Raw genomic sequence first — 16,753 nt, forward strand, 5'->3', positions numbered from 1 at the left:
ACATTGTTTGCAGATGACATGATCTTCTACATAGAAAACCCTAAAGACTCCAGCAGAAAATTAATAGAGCTAATCAATGAACATAGTAAATTTGTAGGATATAAAATCAACACACAGAAATCCCTTGCATTCCTATACACTAATAATGAGAAAATAGAAAGAGAAATTAAAGAAACAATTCTGTTCACCAGTTGAATCACGTGAATACACCAGGATTCTTGGCCCCCGGAGGAGAAGAATTCAATCCGGGGCCAGAGACGAGGCTTGATCGCTCAGAGCTTTTGTGTAATAAAGTTTTATTAAAGTATAAAGGAGATAGAGAAAGCTTCTGACATAGGCATCAGAAGGGGGTAGAAAGAGTACCCCCCTGCTAGTCTTTAGCTGGATGTTATATAGTCACTAGCAGTCTGTTAATGAAAGAAAGGAATGTCTTAAAATTCAGAATGGCACCAAGCCCCTCACCCATAAGATGCATTTTGGGATAATTTTGGCACCAAATGGTTTATCCTGGGCCATAAAACGATTAACTTGAATCTTGAAGAAGGGCAGATCACCATACAAATAGTTTCATTTACATAGATTAGGGGAACAATATCTGAGTATAACATACTGGTTTGTCAAGTAGGTTCTGGGCCAAGAGGCGGAACCGACTTGGAGACAGAGTTTGGGGTAAAGGCGTAGTACATTAGCATAGCTTAAGACAAACATTTCCATAAGAAAAAGGCATTGGTTATCTCTAGGCTCAAGAATAGCTAACTTCAGGTGAAACCAGGTGTCATTATGGCAACACAGTATTTTAAGAGAAACCTCCCTTTAAATTTGTATAGAGAAGGAAAAAATATTGCTAGTTTGTTTCCTCCAGCCCCTTAAGAGAGATAAAAATGTCTGACACTTGCAGGCTATTTCCTCTATTTGGAGACCCCTGGCCTTCCTGCCTGTTACCCTCTCAACCATTGCAACGAAAAGAATAAACTACTTAGGAATATATCTACCTAAAGAAACTAAAGACCTATATATAGAAAACTATAAAACACTGGTGAAAGAAATCAAAGAGGACACTAATAGATGGAGAAATATACCATGTTCATGGATCGCAAGAATCAATATAGTGAAAATGAGTATATTACCCAAAGCAATCTATAGATTCAATGCAATACCTATCAAGCTACCAATGGTATTCTTCACAGAGCTAGAACAAATAATTTCACAATTTGTATGGAAATACAAAAAAACTCGAATACCAAAGCAATCTTGAGAAAGAAGAATGGAACTTCTTGAATCAACCTGCCTGACTTCAGGCTCTCCTACAAAGCCACCGTCATCAAGACAGTATGGTACTGGCACAAAGACAGAAATATAGATCACTGGAACAAAATAGAAAGCCCAGAGATAAAGCCACGCACCTATGGACACCTTATCTTTGACAAGGGAGGAAGGAATATACTATGGAGAAAAGACAATCTCTTTAACAAGTGGTGCTGGGAAAACTGGTCAACCACTTGGAAAAGAATGAAACTAGAATACTTTCTAACACCATACACAAAAATAAACTCAAAATGGATTAAAGATCTAAATGTAAGACCAGAAACTATAAAACTCTTAGAGGAGAACATAGGCAAAACACTCTCCGACATAAATCACAGCAGGATCCTCTGTGACCCACCTCCCAGAATATTGGAAATAAAAACAAAAATAAACAAATGGGACCTAATTAAAATTAAAAGTTTCTTCACAACAAAGGAAACTATAAGCAAGGTGAAAAGACAGCCTTCAGAATGGGAGAAAATAATAGCAAATGAAGCAACTGACAAACAACTAATCTCAAAAATACACAAGCAACTCCTGCAGCTCAATTCCAGAAAAATAAACGACCCAATCAAAAAAATGGGTCAAAGAACTAAACAGACATTTCTCCAAAGAAGACATACAGATGGCTAACAAACACATGAAAACATGCTCAACATCACTCATTATCAGAGAAATGCAAATCAAAACGACAATGAGGTACCATTTCACGCCAGTCAGAATGGCTGCTATCCAAAAGTCTACAAGCAATAAATTCTGGAGAGGGTGTGGAGAAATGGGAACCCTCTTACATTGTTGGTGGGAATGCAAATTAGTACAGCCACTATGGAGAACAGTGTGGAGATTCCTTTAAAAAACTGGAAATAGAACTGCCTTATGACCAAACAATCCCACTGCTGGGCATACACACTGAGGAAACCAGAATTGAAAGAGACAGGTGTACCCCAACGTTCATTGCAGCACTGTTTATAATAGCCAGAATGTGGAAGCAACCAAGATGTCCATAAGCAGATAAATGGATAAGAAAGCTGTGGTACATATACACAATGGAATATTACTCAGCCATTAAAAATAATACATTTGAATCAGTTCTAATGAGGTGGATGAAACTGGAGCCTATTATACAGAGTGAAGTAAGCCAGAAAGAAAAACACCAATACAGTATACTAACTCCTTATTGCCAAATTCAGACTGAAATTGAAGAAAGTAGGGAAAACCACTAGACCATTCAGGTATTACCTAAATCAAACCCCTTATGATTATACAGTGGAAGTGAGAAATAGATTTAAGGGACTAGATCTGATAGATAGAGTGCCTGATGAACTATGGACTGAGGTTCGTGACATTGTACAGGAGACAGGGATCAAGACCATCCCCATGGAAAAGAAATGCAAAAAAGCAAAATGGCTGTCTGGGGAGGCCTTACAAATAGCTGTGAAAAGAAGAGAAGCCAAAAGCAAAGGAGAAAAGGAAAGATATAGGCATCTGAATGCAGAGTTCCAAAGAATAGCAAGAAGAGATAAGAAAGCCTTCTTCAGCGATCAATGCAAAGAAATAGAGGAAAACAACATAATGGGAAAGACTAGAGATCTCTTCAAGAAAATTAGAGATACCAAGGGAATATTTCCTGCAAAGATGGGCTAGATAAAGGACAGAAATGGCATGGACCTAACAGAAGCAAAAGATATTAAGGAGAGGTGGCAAGAATACACAGAAGAACTGTACAAAAAGATCTTCACAACCCAGCTAATCATGATGGTGTGATCACTGACCTAGAGCCAGACATCCTGGAATGTGAAGTCAAGTGGGCCTTAGAAAGCATCACTATGAACAAAGCTAGTGGAGGTGATGGAATTCCAGTTGACCTATTTCAAATCCTGAAAGATGATGCTGTGAAAGTGCTGCACTCAATATGCCAGCAAATTTGCAAAACTCTGCAGTGGTCACAGGACTTGAAAAGGTCAGTTTTCATTCCAATCCCAAAGAAAGGCAATGCCGAAGAATGCTCAAACTACCGCACAATTGCACTCATCTCATATGCTAGTAAAGTAATGCTCAAAATTCTCCAAGCCTGGCTTCAGCAATACATGAACCGTGAACTTCCAGATGTTCAAGCTGGTTTCAGAAAAGGCAGGGGAACCAGAGATCAAATTGCCACAAGGATCATGGAAAAAGCAAGAGAGTTCCAGAAAAACATCCATTTCTGCTTTATTGACTATGCCAAAGCCTTTGACTGTGTGGATCACAATCAACTGTGGAAAATTCTGAAAGAGATGGGAATACCAGACCACCTGACCTGCCTCTTGAGAAATCTGTATGCTGGTCAGGAAGCAACAGTTAGAACTGGACATGGAACAACAGACTGGTTCCAAATAGGAAAAGGAGTACGTCAAGGCTGTATATTGTCACCCTGATTATTTAACTTATATGCAGAGTACATCATGAGAAATGCTGGACTGGAAGAAACACAAGCTGGAATCAAGATTGCGGGAGAAATATCAATAACCTCAGATATGCAGATGACACCACCCTTATGGCAGAAAGTGAAGAGGAACTCAAAAGCCTCTTGATGAAAGTGAAAGTGGAGAGTGAAAAAGTTGGCTTAAAGCTCAACATTCAGAAAACGAAGATCATGGCATCCGGTCCCATCACTTCATGGGAAATAGATGGGGAAACAGTGTCAGACTTTGTTTTTTGGGCTCCAAAATCACTGCAGATGGTGACTGCAGCCATGAAATTAAAAGACACTTACTCCTTGGAAGGAAAGTTATGACCAACCTAGATAGCATCTTAAAAAGTAGAGACATTACTTTGCCAACAAAGGTCCATCTAGTCAAGGCTATGTTTTTTCCTGTGGTCATGTATGGATGTGAGAGTTGGACTGTGAAGAAGGCTGAGCGCCAAAGAATTGATGCTTTTAAACTGTGGTGTTGGAGAAAACTCTTGAGAGTCCCTTGGACTGCAAGGAGATCCAACCAGTCCATTCTGAAGGAGATCAGCCCTGGGATTTCTTTGGAAGGAATGATGCTGAAGCTGAAACTCCAGTACTTTGGCCACCTCATGCGACGAGTTGACTCATTGGAAAAGACTCTGATGCTGGGAGGGATTGGGGGCAGAAGGAGAAGGGGACAACAGAGGATGAGATGGCTGGATAGCATCACTGACTCGATGGATGTGAGTCTGAGTGAACTCCGGGAGTTGGTGATGGCCAGGGAGGCCTGGTATGCTGCGATTCATGGGGTCACAAAGAGTCGGACAGAACTGAGCGACTGAACTGAACTGAACTGAATGCATAAATATGGAATTTAGAAAGATGATAACTATAACCCTGAATGCGAGACAGCAAAAGAGACACAGATGTATAGAACAGTCTTTTGGTCTCTGTGGGAGAGGGCAAGGATGGGATGATTTTGGAGAATGGCATTGAAACATGTATAATATCCTATGTGAAACGCATTGCCAGTCCAGGTTCGATACCTGATACAGGATGCTCGGGGCTGATGCACTGGGATGACCCAGAGGTATGGTATGGGGAGGGAGGTGGGAGAGGGGTTCAGGATGGAGAACACATGTACTCCCGTGGCAGATTCATGTTGATGTATGGCAAAACCAATACAATATTATAAAGTAATTGGCCTCCAGTGAAAATAAATAAATTTATATTTTAAAAAATTAAAAAAATCATTCAATAAAAAAATAAATAAAGATCACTTCCCTGTGATTATAGGCTTATACACAACTTTCTCCAGTTGCAAGAAAGCTATACTGTACAGTAATATAATTCTTTGAAAGCAAAGTTATAAAAGAGTAAGCCAACTAGCACATTAATTTTATATTAAGCTTTTCCTGTGGGAGTCGCCGGGTTGAGAGGAGCATGGCCTTCTCCTCTCCCCACCATGGCGTGTGCTCGTCCACTGATATCAGTGTACTCTGAAAAGGGGGAGTCCTCTGGCAAAAATGTCACTTTGCCTGCTGTGTTCAAGGCTCCCATTCGACCCGATATTGTTAACTTTGTTCACATCAACTTGTGCAAAAACAACAGACAGCCCTATGCTGTCAGTGAATTAGCAGGTCATCAAACCAGTGCTGAGTCTTGAGGTACCAGCAGAGCTGTGGCTCGAATTCCCAGGGTTCATGGTGGCGGGACTCGCCGTTCTGGTCAGGGTGTTTTTGGAAATATGTGTCATGGGGGCCGCATGTTTGCACCAACCAAGACCTGGCGACTTTGGCACCGCAAAGTGAATACAACGCAGAAGCGATACGCCATCTGCTCTGCACTGGCTGCCTCAGCCTTACCAGTGCTGGTCATGTCTAAAGGTCATCATATAGAGGAAGTTCCTGAACTTCCTTTGGTGGTGGAAGATAAAGTTGAAGGCTACAAGAAGACCAAGGAGGCTGTTTTGCTTCTGAAGAAACTTAAGGCCTGGAATGATATTAAAAAGGTCTATGCCTCTCAGCAAATGAGACCTGGCAAAGGCAAAATGAGAAACCATCGCCATATCCAGCACAGGGGACCCTGTATCACCTATAATGAGGACAATGGTATCATCAAGGCCTTCAGAAACATCCCTGGAATTACTCTGCTTAATTTAGTAAGCAAGCTGAACATTTTGAAACTTGCTCCTGGTGGTCATGTGGGACGTTTCTGCATTTGGACTGAAAGTGCTTTCCAAAAGTTAGATGAGCTGTATGGCACTTGGCATAAAGCAGCCTCCCTCAAGAGTAACTACAACCTCCTCATGCACAAGATGCTCAATACAGACCTTAGCAGAATCTTGAAAAGCCCAGAAATCCAAAGAGCACTCCGAGCATCACACAAGAAGATTCATTGCAGAGTCCTGAAGAAGAATCCACTGAAAAACCTGAGAATCATGTTGAAGCTTAACCCATATGCAAAGACCATGCACTGGAACACCATTCTTCGACAGGCCAATAACCACAAAATCCGCATGGATAATGCAGCAGCAGCACTAGAAGCCAAATCAGATCAGAAGGGGGTTCAGGGCAAGAAGCATGTGGTGGGAAACAAAGAAAAGAAGGCTGTTGGTGATAAGAAGCTGAAGAAGCCTGTGGTAGGAAAAGAGGCTGCAAGGACCAAGAAACCAGCAGCTGAAAAGAAGCCCATAGAAAAGAAACCCACCTCAGAGGAAAAGAAGGCTGCTGCATAAACTTAAATTTGTTTATTCCATAAATGCCAAATCATTTTGGACAGCTAATTTTGAATAAAGACCTGAACAAAGAGGCAATGAGAAACATGAAAAAAAATTTATATTAAATATCATTCACTTCACACTTATGTCAGGATGGGCTGCCCACTTCAGTACAAGTCTTGCATATAATGTTCTACACAATGAACCACTGGGCAATGATGATAGAAAAAAGTCTACACAGTTCTTGTCATACAGTAATTAGATTTTCATATGAAGACATGTGCCCCCAGCAGATAAGTTTATTAAGTGTATGGCATAATGATTATTTATTATTCATTAAATGCAAATTTATCTTCATTCTCACGTCTCCACACTGGGGCGGAGGAGGAGGCCCTTGCTCTTGCCATCTTGGGTGGCACAGAAGGTGGAAAGGAAGGATCTTGGAGAGATTCAAAAGCTAATTGACACCACACCAGAAGAATTACTGGTGAGAGGCAGGCATACTTGGTGTAACCTTATGGAAATACATTATAGATTCTGATATTCTTGTCTTCTCATTTATTGAATAATGTTTGTATATCATCATCGTTTCACTGATTACTTTAGTTTCAGGGCCCGTATCATAGAAGTATTCATAATGTAAAAACAGTCAAAAGCAATGCTGCATAATTGGAACCCTTCTGCAAGACTGTCTGATGTCAATTTGTTTTCTGGCACCATTTTTATTTCGTCTTCTTCTTCACTGTCTGTCACTGGTTCAGAGGTACTCATCTCCATGAATTCCTCTTGTGAATTCCTCTGGGGTGGTATCAATTAGCTTTCTAATCTCTCCAAGATCTGTATCTTAAAACCCTTCATTCCCCAGTGTTATTTTTCTTCTGTTTTGTTTTGCCACATCCACAAACTCTATCATGATTTCCTTGACTGGCTCTGTTGTAAATCCTGTGATGTCATGCACAACATCTGGTCACAGTTTTCTCCCACAGGAATTTGCTATTCCAGGCTTGATGGCTTTCACAGCTTTTTCTATAGCGACAGTGGCATCTACAATGGTGTAATCCTTCCAGACTTTCATGATGGTCTCTCTGCCAGAGTTCTCTTCCATAATATTGACAATTCTGTCCATAGAGTACTATGTATAATGGGCCTTAAAGGTTCTTATAATTCCCTCATCTAAAGGCTGAATTAGAGACATTGTGTCTGGGGCCAAGCATACCACTCTGACACCTTCAGTATTGAACTCATGGGGTTCTGGGTGGTCAGAGACATTGTCAAATAGCAAGAGAACTTTAAAAGGCATTCCTCTACTGGTAAAGTACTTCCTGACTTCAGGGACAAAGCATCAGTGGACGATACTGGATGCTTGGGGCTAGTGCACTGGGAAGACCCAGAGGGATGGTATGGGGAGGGAGGAGGGAGGAGGGTTCAGGATGGGGAACACATGTATACCTGTGGTGGATTCATTTTGATATTTGGCAAAACTAATACAATTATGTAAAGTTTAAAAATAAAATTAAATTAAAAAAAAAAAGCATCAGTGGAATTTTTCCAGAAAAAGTGTTATTGTCCAGGCCTCCTTGTTGTACAACCAAAAGACTGGCAGCTGGTACTTATCTTTTTTTAGGCTCAGCAGTTACCAGCTTTATGTATAAGGGAAGTCCTGGTCAGAAAGCCAACTGCACCTGCTCCAAACAGTAGAGTTAGTCTATCTCGGTAGAAGTTGCTTCTCCTGTTACCATGACCTTTTTATTAATAAATCTTTCTAAAATTATCAAACCATTCTTTGCTGGCATTAAAGTCTTCACCTTCCATTTGCTTTAAGTTGTCGTATAATGACTTTGCTTTTTCTTGAATCATATTAGAGTCCATAGGTATGCTTTTCTTATAGCAATCCTACACCGACTTAAAAAGCTGCATTTTCAAAAAAGATGACAGGGTATTTTGCAAAAAGTGCAAGGTTTTCATGCCTGCTGGCATAGCTGCAGTGATAGCTTCACGAATTTCCTTTTCTTTTTTTTTTTTTTTACAACAGTCCTTATGCTGGATTCATTTATCTTGAAATGGAAGACTACTACAGCTGCAGACCTCAATCTACAGTACATATCAAGCAATTCAACTTTTCCTTGTAACAGTATGACTTTTCTCTGCTTCTTAGGAGCACTTCCAGCATCACCAGTGGCACACTGTATGTACGAGCCTCATGGTGTTATTCAGGGTTTATCATGTTGCACTAAACATGAAAGAAACCTGAAAACCAGAGCTATCACTTTTTACTGTGATATGAAAGTTACCGTAGAGATGAACTGTTAATGTGGAGATGATCCGTGTTGCACAGTGTTTTAAGTGGATATTCACAACACTAGAGCTGACCGCAACAGCAACAGTTGCTATGAAATTATTAGAGCAGCACAGTATGTGATACAGTTAATTTATGCCTTTATGAACTTAATATTGCATATATACACTTGTTTACATTTCTCAGGACTGTGAATGGTACCACATATGTTCTCTTAGTGTCTGTATGTATAAGTTTTGATGAATTTTAACATTTTGTAGTAGATTCGTGTATGTTATATGGTGGTAAATGACAAAATAGACTAGTATCTACATATAGTTTATGAATACATTTTATGGATTCCCTGGTAGCTCAGTGGTAAAGAACCTGCCTGCAATTCAGGAGACATGGGTTCAGTCCTTGGGTCAGGAAGATCCCCTGGAGAAGGGAATGGCAACCCACTCCAGTATTCTTGCCTGGAGAATCTCATGGACAGAGGAGCCTGGTGGGCTACAGTCCATGTTGTCACAAAGAGTCAGACATGACTGAGTGACTAACACTTTCTTTTCCATTTGGTTACATGGTAGTAAATGACAAAATAGACTAGTTTCCACATATATTTTATGAATTCAGGATATACCTAACTTTTTCTTAATTTTTCTATTATTTCTAGGCTATGTGGTTTGTCTATAAATTTTTACAAGTTGTTGCAAATCTCCAAAAAAGTGGACCCATGCAGTGGAAACCTGTGTTGTTCAAGGATCAACTGTACTTCAGTCCTAAAACAAGCATCTTACTTAACGGGGAATGACTATAAATCTTTTCACTAAGATGAGCAACAGGCATCAATATTCTCTAACTACTACTACTATTAAACTTCATGGTAGAAATTATTCAAGAGAAATAAAAGGCATAAGAACTAGAAAAGAAGTAAAATGACCTCTGTTTACATATGATATGAGAGTATATCTTTAAAATTATAGAGTAGGGGTCAGAAAACTGGGCCCACAAGCCAAATTCACCCACTGCCTACTTTTGCATCTTTTAATAGTTGGAAAAAATAAAAATAAAAGAATATTTTGTGAAATGTGAAAACTATACAAAATTAAAATTTCAATACCCATAAATAAAGTTTTATTGGAACATAACCACACTGATATGTTTACATTTTGCCTACAGGTGCTTTCATGCTACAATAGCAGATTTGAGTAGCTGTAACAGAGACCAGATTTGATGCTCTTACTACTTTGCACTGCAGCACAGCACACTACAAAGCACAGTGACACAGTTATAATTCTATAGCATTTTCAGTGCCACACATGCCATGTGTGTGGCACACTCTATAGCAGGCCATTTAATTGTATTTATTAACACTAGTGCATATCCATCATATCAAAATCAAAACAAAATGAAAGCAGAAAAGTTGAGTTCAAATGTTGCACACTTAAAGCACAGTATACACACAGAAGTTGCTCAGTCATGTCTGACTCTTTGCGACCCCATGGATTGTAGCCCACCAGGCTCCTCGGTCCATGGGATTTTCCAGGCATGAATACTGGAGTGGGTTGCCATTTCCTTCTCCAAGCACAGTATAGTGTGGATTAATTTGTTATCAAAATAGATGGCAAAGTAGTGTGCTTATTATCTCCTGAGACTATAGCTGTGCTAAACAAGTCCAACATACACGGACATCATCAGACTAAGCACTTGTCACAATATTCTTAACTCGTGGGAAAGCAACAGTCAGAAAACTTAGATTTAAATTGAAATATAACAACATAATTTCATCACAAAAATTGAAAAAGGCCAAAATCAAAATAAACTAGCCAGTGGCTCATTTGTTGGCCAAACAAGGTGAAGGAAGAAAGGAATTGGCAACAGTAACTCTGGAAAATCTTGCTTTCACTGGAAAATATAAAACTAAAGACAAAAGAAACTATGTAAACACTGTATCTAGTTGGCAAATTTGTTTCTCAAGGGAATATGGTTAAGCAATATTGAAACAGCCATATATGTATACTGCTGCTGCTGTTGCTGCTAAGTCACATCAGTCGTGTCTGACCCTGTGCGACCCCATAGATGGCAGCCCACCAGGTTTCCCTGTCCCTGGGATTCTCCAGGCAAAAACACTGAAGTGGGTTGCCACTTCCTTCTCCAATGCATGCAAGTGAAAAGTGAAAGTGAAGTTGCTCAGTCGTGTCCGACTCTTTGCGACCCGATGGACTGCAGCCCACCAGGCTCCTCAGTCCATGGGATTCTCCAGGCAAGAGTACTGGAGTGGGGTGCCATTGCCTTCTCCAATATACGTATACTAGGACTGAAAAATAAGGAAATGGATGCTGGATGAAACAAGCCAAGTTTCTCATTGTCTGAGAAAAGTTACAAATAAAAAAGGGGGGAGGCTACAATGTACCATGTGGCACTGGATTAGATTCAGAGACATCAGTATGTACTTATATTTAGATTAATACATAGAAAGATGAATAAATACAAAAATTAGATAGGTGTATATACATGAGTAACTTTCCTAGCTCTGTCCAGGAGCAATGGTACCCCAATAGTAACAAATACACCCAGTAGCAAGATACTGGTTTCACATTATTCTCCAAAGAAAAGAACCAGGGTTCATTGGAGAAGTGTTGGGGCAGGGACAAATACAAAATGAGCCTGGAGCATTCTGTAGAATCAGAAAGTGAGGAAGTGCTCAAAAAAACAAAATATGAGTGCACGGCAAATGGACAGAGGAGTCAATGTGAAAGAACTCCCAAAGTTGGAACAATTTGAGCAACACAAACGTTATTGTATTGGATTATAACCCAAAGTATAAAATAAATATACATGATTCCATATGGATACAAATAAATAAATACATAGAGAAGAGGCAGATCTCCCATACAGAAGAATTCCAAATAATTTATGAGCTAGTCCCCTCTCAAGGAAGTGGAGCTTAACTCCCCAGTCCTAGAGTGACTTGCTTCCAAAGAGTATGAAAGTCGGGGTGGAGGGGAGTAACTTTACAGTGGAGAAGCTTAACAGCACCTCAAAACAAGTGTATTTTTCAGGGTTCTCCAGAAAAAAACAAACACAATTAGATAAATACAGATATTTGCTCACATAGTTTATTGAGGCTGAGAAATTCCACAAACTACCATCTGCAAGCTGGAGAACCAGCAAAGCTGGTGGTACAATTCCCCTGTGGCTCAGCTGGTAAAGAATCCTCCTGCAATGTGAGAGACCTGGATTCGATCCTGGGTTGGGAAGATCCCCTGGAGATGGGAAAGGCTACCCACTCCAGTGGTCTGGCCTGGAGAATTCCATGGACTGTATAGTCCATTGGGTCTCAAAGAGTTGGACATGACTGAGTGACTTTCACTTCACTTCACTGAAGTAGAAGGTCCTGACTGGTAAAACCATCAGAGGCTGAAGGCCCTAGAACCATGACCTCCAATATACAAACACAGGCAAAGATAGGCGTCCCTGCTCAAAAAGAAAGGAAATTGGTCCTTTTTTTGACTTTTTATTCTATTTGGGCACTTAAAGGATTGAATGATGCCCACCATGTTGGTGAGGGCAAATCTTTACTCAGTTTGCCATTCAAATACAACCAAAACATTTTCATAGTGACACCCAGAAATAATGGTTTACCACTTCTTTGGTGTCCCTTATCCCCGTCAACTTGACACATAAAATTATCCATCACAATTCCACCCCTTTTCTACTTGGCACTTTTTTGTTTGTTTGTTTTCTTTTTTGTTTGTTTGGATTAAATGATTTTTTTTTCAATATTGTATTGGTTTTGCCATACATCAACATGAATCTGCCACGGGTGTACACGTGTTCCCCATCCTGAACCTCCCTCCCACTTATACACAATTACCTTAGATCATACTTAATCTCCAAGTAAAGACAACAACAGATCTTAATTCCATCTATTAATAACATGATATAAGTATTCTGCAATGCAAACTAAAACACACTCTTCCCTAGAAGAGGATGTAAAGCCTTCAAGTAATGTTAACTCTTCCCCTGGTATCCTTAACTTGAATAATATGATGGAAAGTTAATGATACTAAAATACTATGATATAAACTCAATAACCTCTATATGATACAGGTTACATAATAAAGCAATAGAAGAGTAATAAAAATAAAGATATTTTCTGAATATATGCATATATACACACAAACATATTCATAACAAAATGAGGAGGAAATACTTGTGACAATTATAATCCTTGCTTCTGTAACTGGTCATATGTTCATTGCTGGTATTCATGTTTACTTTCTTTCATTATCTCTTCCATATTCCATTTGCCCTCATCAAGCACGTCAACTGACTGTGGTTCTTTAGCTGGTAGGATGACTTCATTCCTCTAGGATATGGGCCATTGGTAGTCCTGCCTGAATTGGGTTATTATAGCTTTCCTTTGACTTTAATCATACGGCATGGTAAGTGATACTCAGAGACACCCTAGGGGATGTCCCATAATCCAGACATCATCTTCCTTACCTTCAGTGTGGAGCAGCAGTTCAATTTCCCATTGGTGGTCAGGAGCTATCACCCCAGCCAGTGCAGGAACTCTGTCCCTTGCCTGTTGATTCAGAGGCATGAGAAGCCCAAAGAAGTTGAGTGACAATTTTTACTTCCGGTTCAATGGAATCATTGTGGTGTTTCCTCGTGGAAGCACTCTCCCCTCGGAACTAAGACCTCAAGGCCAGTGGAGCAGAATGCTGCGGAGACAGGAAGCAGAGCTTTTTCTCGTGGGCCACTGGCGATAATGGAGACTGGTGCCACCCCCATTTCCAGCCCCTGATGCCCGCATCCGCGAATCATGGCTGCTAGAGAAACAGCTCCGTACACCGAACGCTGAGTCAGAACGTATACAGCCTTGTGTGCACAACCTTGTGTACATAGCCTTCTAGAGACCCTGGCCTCGCCTCAGAGGTGTCACCACCCAGCTGACATGACAACTGAGCCTGAAAGAGGGCCTGCCACCCTTCTACCACCCAGCTGACATGACAACTGAGCCTGAAAGAGGGCCTGCCACCCTTCTACCCCCCAAGCCAGCTCCTTCACGCTGGATGGTAACACCAGTCAATTCCATGGGCAGGGACCCATTGCTGCACCTCCTGTGCTGTGAAGCAACTTCCTTGTCAGAACAGTGCTGCCTGGAAGGCCGTGAAGGCAGACGAGGTGCTCTGTGAGGCCACAGAGGGCAGTTTGAGCAGAAGCCTTGTGTGCAGAGGAGGCAAATCTGTGGCCACACTGAGTGTCCATTGCAGTAAGGACAAAACTCTTCACTGCCTTTTCCACAAGGGAAGGGGTCCTAACACTAACCTGCCATCAGGGAGCTGTCTGATCAATCAGGGGATTGGTATCATGTTGGGAGTCAGTACTGGTCTCTGTTGCTGGCAGACTGGGCACTCAGCAGTGACCATAGCTGGGTTGGACTTGATGAGTGGGCACCCAAGCATGTACCACCTCCAAACCTGCTACCATGAACACTTCCTGCAGCAAACAGGACACTTTGTGACTGGGGAAAGAGGCCAATTGGAATCCACAGAACGGGTCATCCTATCTACTTGATTATTAACGTCCTCCTCCTCTGAAGTTACTCTTTGGTGAATGGTCACATGGGACACAAAAATCTGCACAGTTTTTGCCCATTCAGAGAGGTCTATCCACACACCTCTTCCCCAAATTACTTTGTTGACAATTTTCCAATCATATTCCTCCCAAGTCCCTGATCGTCCAGCTAAATCATTGGCCAGGGCCCATGGACTGGTATATAACCACACATCTAGCCAGTTCTCCTCCCAAGCAAACAGCCAGGTGCATTCCTTTAAGTTCTGGGAGGATTTTCTTTCACCATCTCCTTCATAGATGCTCCAGAGAGAGGCTCTTGTGCTACAGCTGTCCATATGTGGGTGGTGCCTGTATATCATGCAGAACCATCTATAAACCAGGCCCAAGTCTTTTCTTGGTCTGACAACTGATCATAGAGAACACTGCACAAGGCCACAGGTGCAAACTGGGGTAGAGAAGGTAGTATAACAAAAGTAGGGACCATGAGAATTTGGACCACTTCCTTTGGATGATGGAGTGCTCTGTGTACCCCCAAATTTTTGGCTTGGTGGGTCAGACGTCACCCAGTTTATGATGGGCAGCTCAAGTTACACGGTAACCTGGTGGCCCATGGCTAAGCATTCAGCCTCTACTAAGGTCTGGTATCTGGCCAAAAGCTGTTTCTCAAAAGAAGAGTAGTCATCTAGAAAAGATGGCAAGGCCTTATTCCAAAACCCAGTACTGTCCTATCAAAGGCTCCAAACACCAGCCCCATGTGCCACTGACACTTTCAAGCAGTACTAGGTCTGCTGAATTGTATGTTCAAGGACCTCTTGCCAAGCCGTCTCTGGTTCTGAGTGCTACTCAAAATTAGCAGTTTCTGAGTCTCTCGGAAATGCCTAGAATAACCAACCAAATGAGGAACGTTACCTCCAAACTCCAACGTGGCCCACTAGGTGTTGTGCCTCTCTTGTGGTTGTGGTAGTGGCCAGATGCAACAACGTATTCCTCATCTTAGAAGGGATATCTCCACATGCCCCACACGGGACACCTAGCTATTCCACCAAGATAGAAGAGCCCTGAATTTTAATTGGATTTATTCCCATCTCATGCATGTAGATATCTTATCAGTAAGTCGAGGAAAGTTGGAGAAGGAAATGGCAATCCACTCCAGTATCCTTGCCTGGAAAATCCCATGGACAGAGGAGCATGGTGGGCTGCAGTCCATGGGGTTGAAAAGAGTTAGGCACAACTGAGCAACTAACACTTTCACTTTCAGAGAAGATGCTACTTCTTGCTCACTAGGTCCAATTAGCATAACGTCATCCATGTATTATAACGTCAACAATGTATTATAATGTATTCCTCCTCGTGGAAGGACAAGGTGATCAACATTGTTGCTAACTAAATGATGATGTAGGGATGGAGAGATAATATACCCTAAGGAAGGTATACTGCAGCTCATGCAAGCTGAAAACAAACTGCATGTGGTGGGACTTAGGGACAGATTTAAAAACAGATGTCCTTTTCATTATAGGGGACTGGAATGCAAAAGTAGGAAGTCAAGAAACACCTGGAGTAACAGGCAAATTTGGCCTTGGAAAACAGAATGAAGCAGGGCAAAGACTAATAGAGTTTTGCCAAGAAAATGCACTGGTCATAATAAACACCCTCTTCGAACAACGCAAGAGAAGATTCTACACATGGACATCACCAGATGGTCAACACCGAAATCAGATTGATTATATTCTTTGCAGCCAAAGATGGAGAAGCTCTATACAGTCAGCAAAAACAAGACCAGGAGCTGACTGTGGCTCAGATCATGAACTCCTTATTGCCAAATTCAGACTGAAATTGAAGAAAGTAGGGACAACCACTAGACCATTCAGGTATTACCTAAATCAAATCCCTTATGATTATACAGTGGAAGTGAGAAATAGATTTAAGGGACTAGATCTGATAGATAGAGTGCCTGATGAACTATGGACTGAGGTTCGTGACATTGTACAGGAGACAGGGATCAAGACCATCCCCATGGAAAAGAAATGCAAAAAAGCAAAATGGCTGTCTGGGGAGGCCTTACAAATAGCTGTGAAAAGAAGAGAAGCCAAAAGAAAAGGAGAAAAGGAAAGATATAAACATCTGAATGCAGAGTTCCAAAGAATAGCAAGAAGAGATAAGAAAGCCTTCTTCAGCGATCAATGCAAAGAAATAGAGGAAAACAACAGAATGGGAAAGACTAGAGATCTCTTCAAGAAAGTCAGAGATACCAAAGGAACATTTCGTGCAAAGATGGGCTAGATAAAGGACAGAAATGGTATGGACCTAACAGAAGCAGAAGATATTAAGGAGAGGTGGCAAGAATACACAGAAGAACTGTACAAAAAAGATCTCCACGTCCCAGATAATCACGATGGTGTGATCACTGACCTAGAGCCAGACATCCTGGAATGTGAAG

The 16,753-nt window shown here is 41.2% G+C and overlaps 1 pseudogene; it reads left to right on the forward strand.

Annotated features, from left to right (window-relative positions):
• Positions 1–5,167: 5,167 nt before the first annotated feature.
• LOC133242748 (large ribosomal subunit protein uL4-like) lies at positions 5,168–6,526 on the forward strand (annotated as a pseudogene).
• Positions 6,527–16,753: the final 10,227 nt, after the last annotated feature.

The sequence above is a fragment of the Bos javanicus genome, chromosome X, assembly GCF_032452875.1.
Source record: "Bos javanicus breed banteng chromosome X, ARS-OSU_banteng_1.0, whole genome shotgun sequence".
NCBI lineage: Eukaryota > Metazoa > Chordata > Mammalia > Artiodactyla > Bovidae > Bos > Bos javanicus.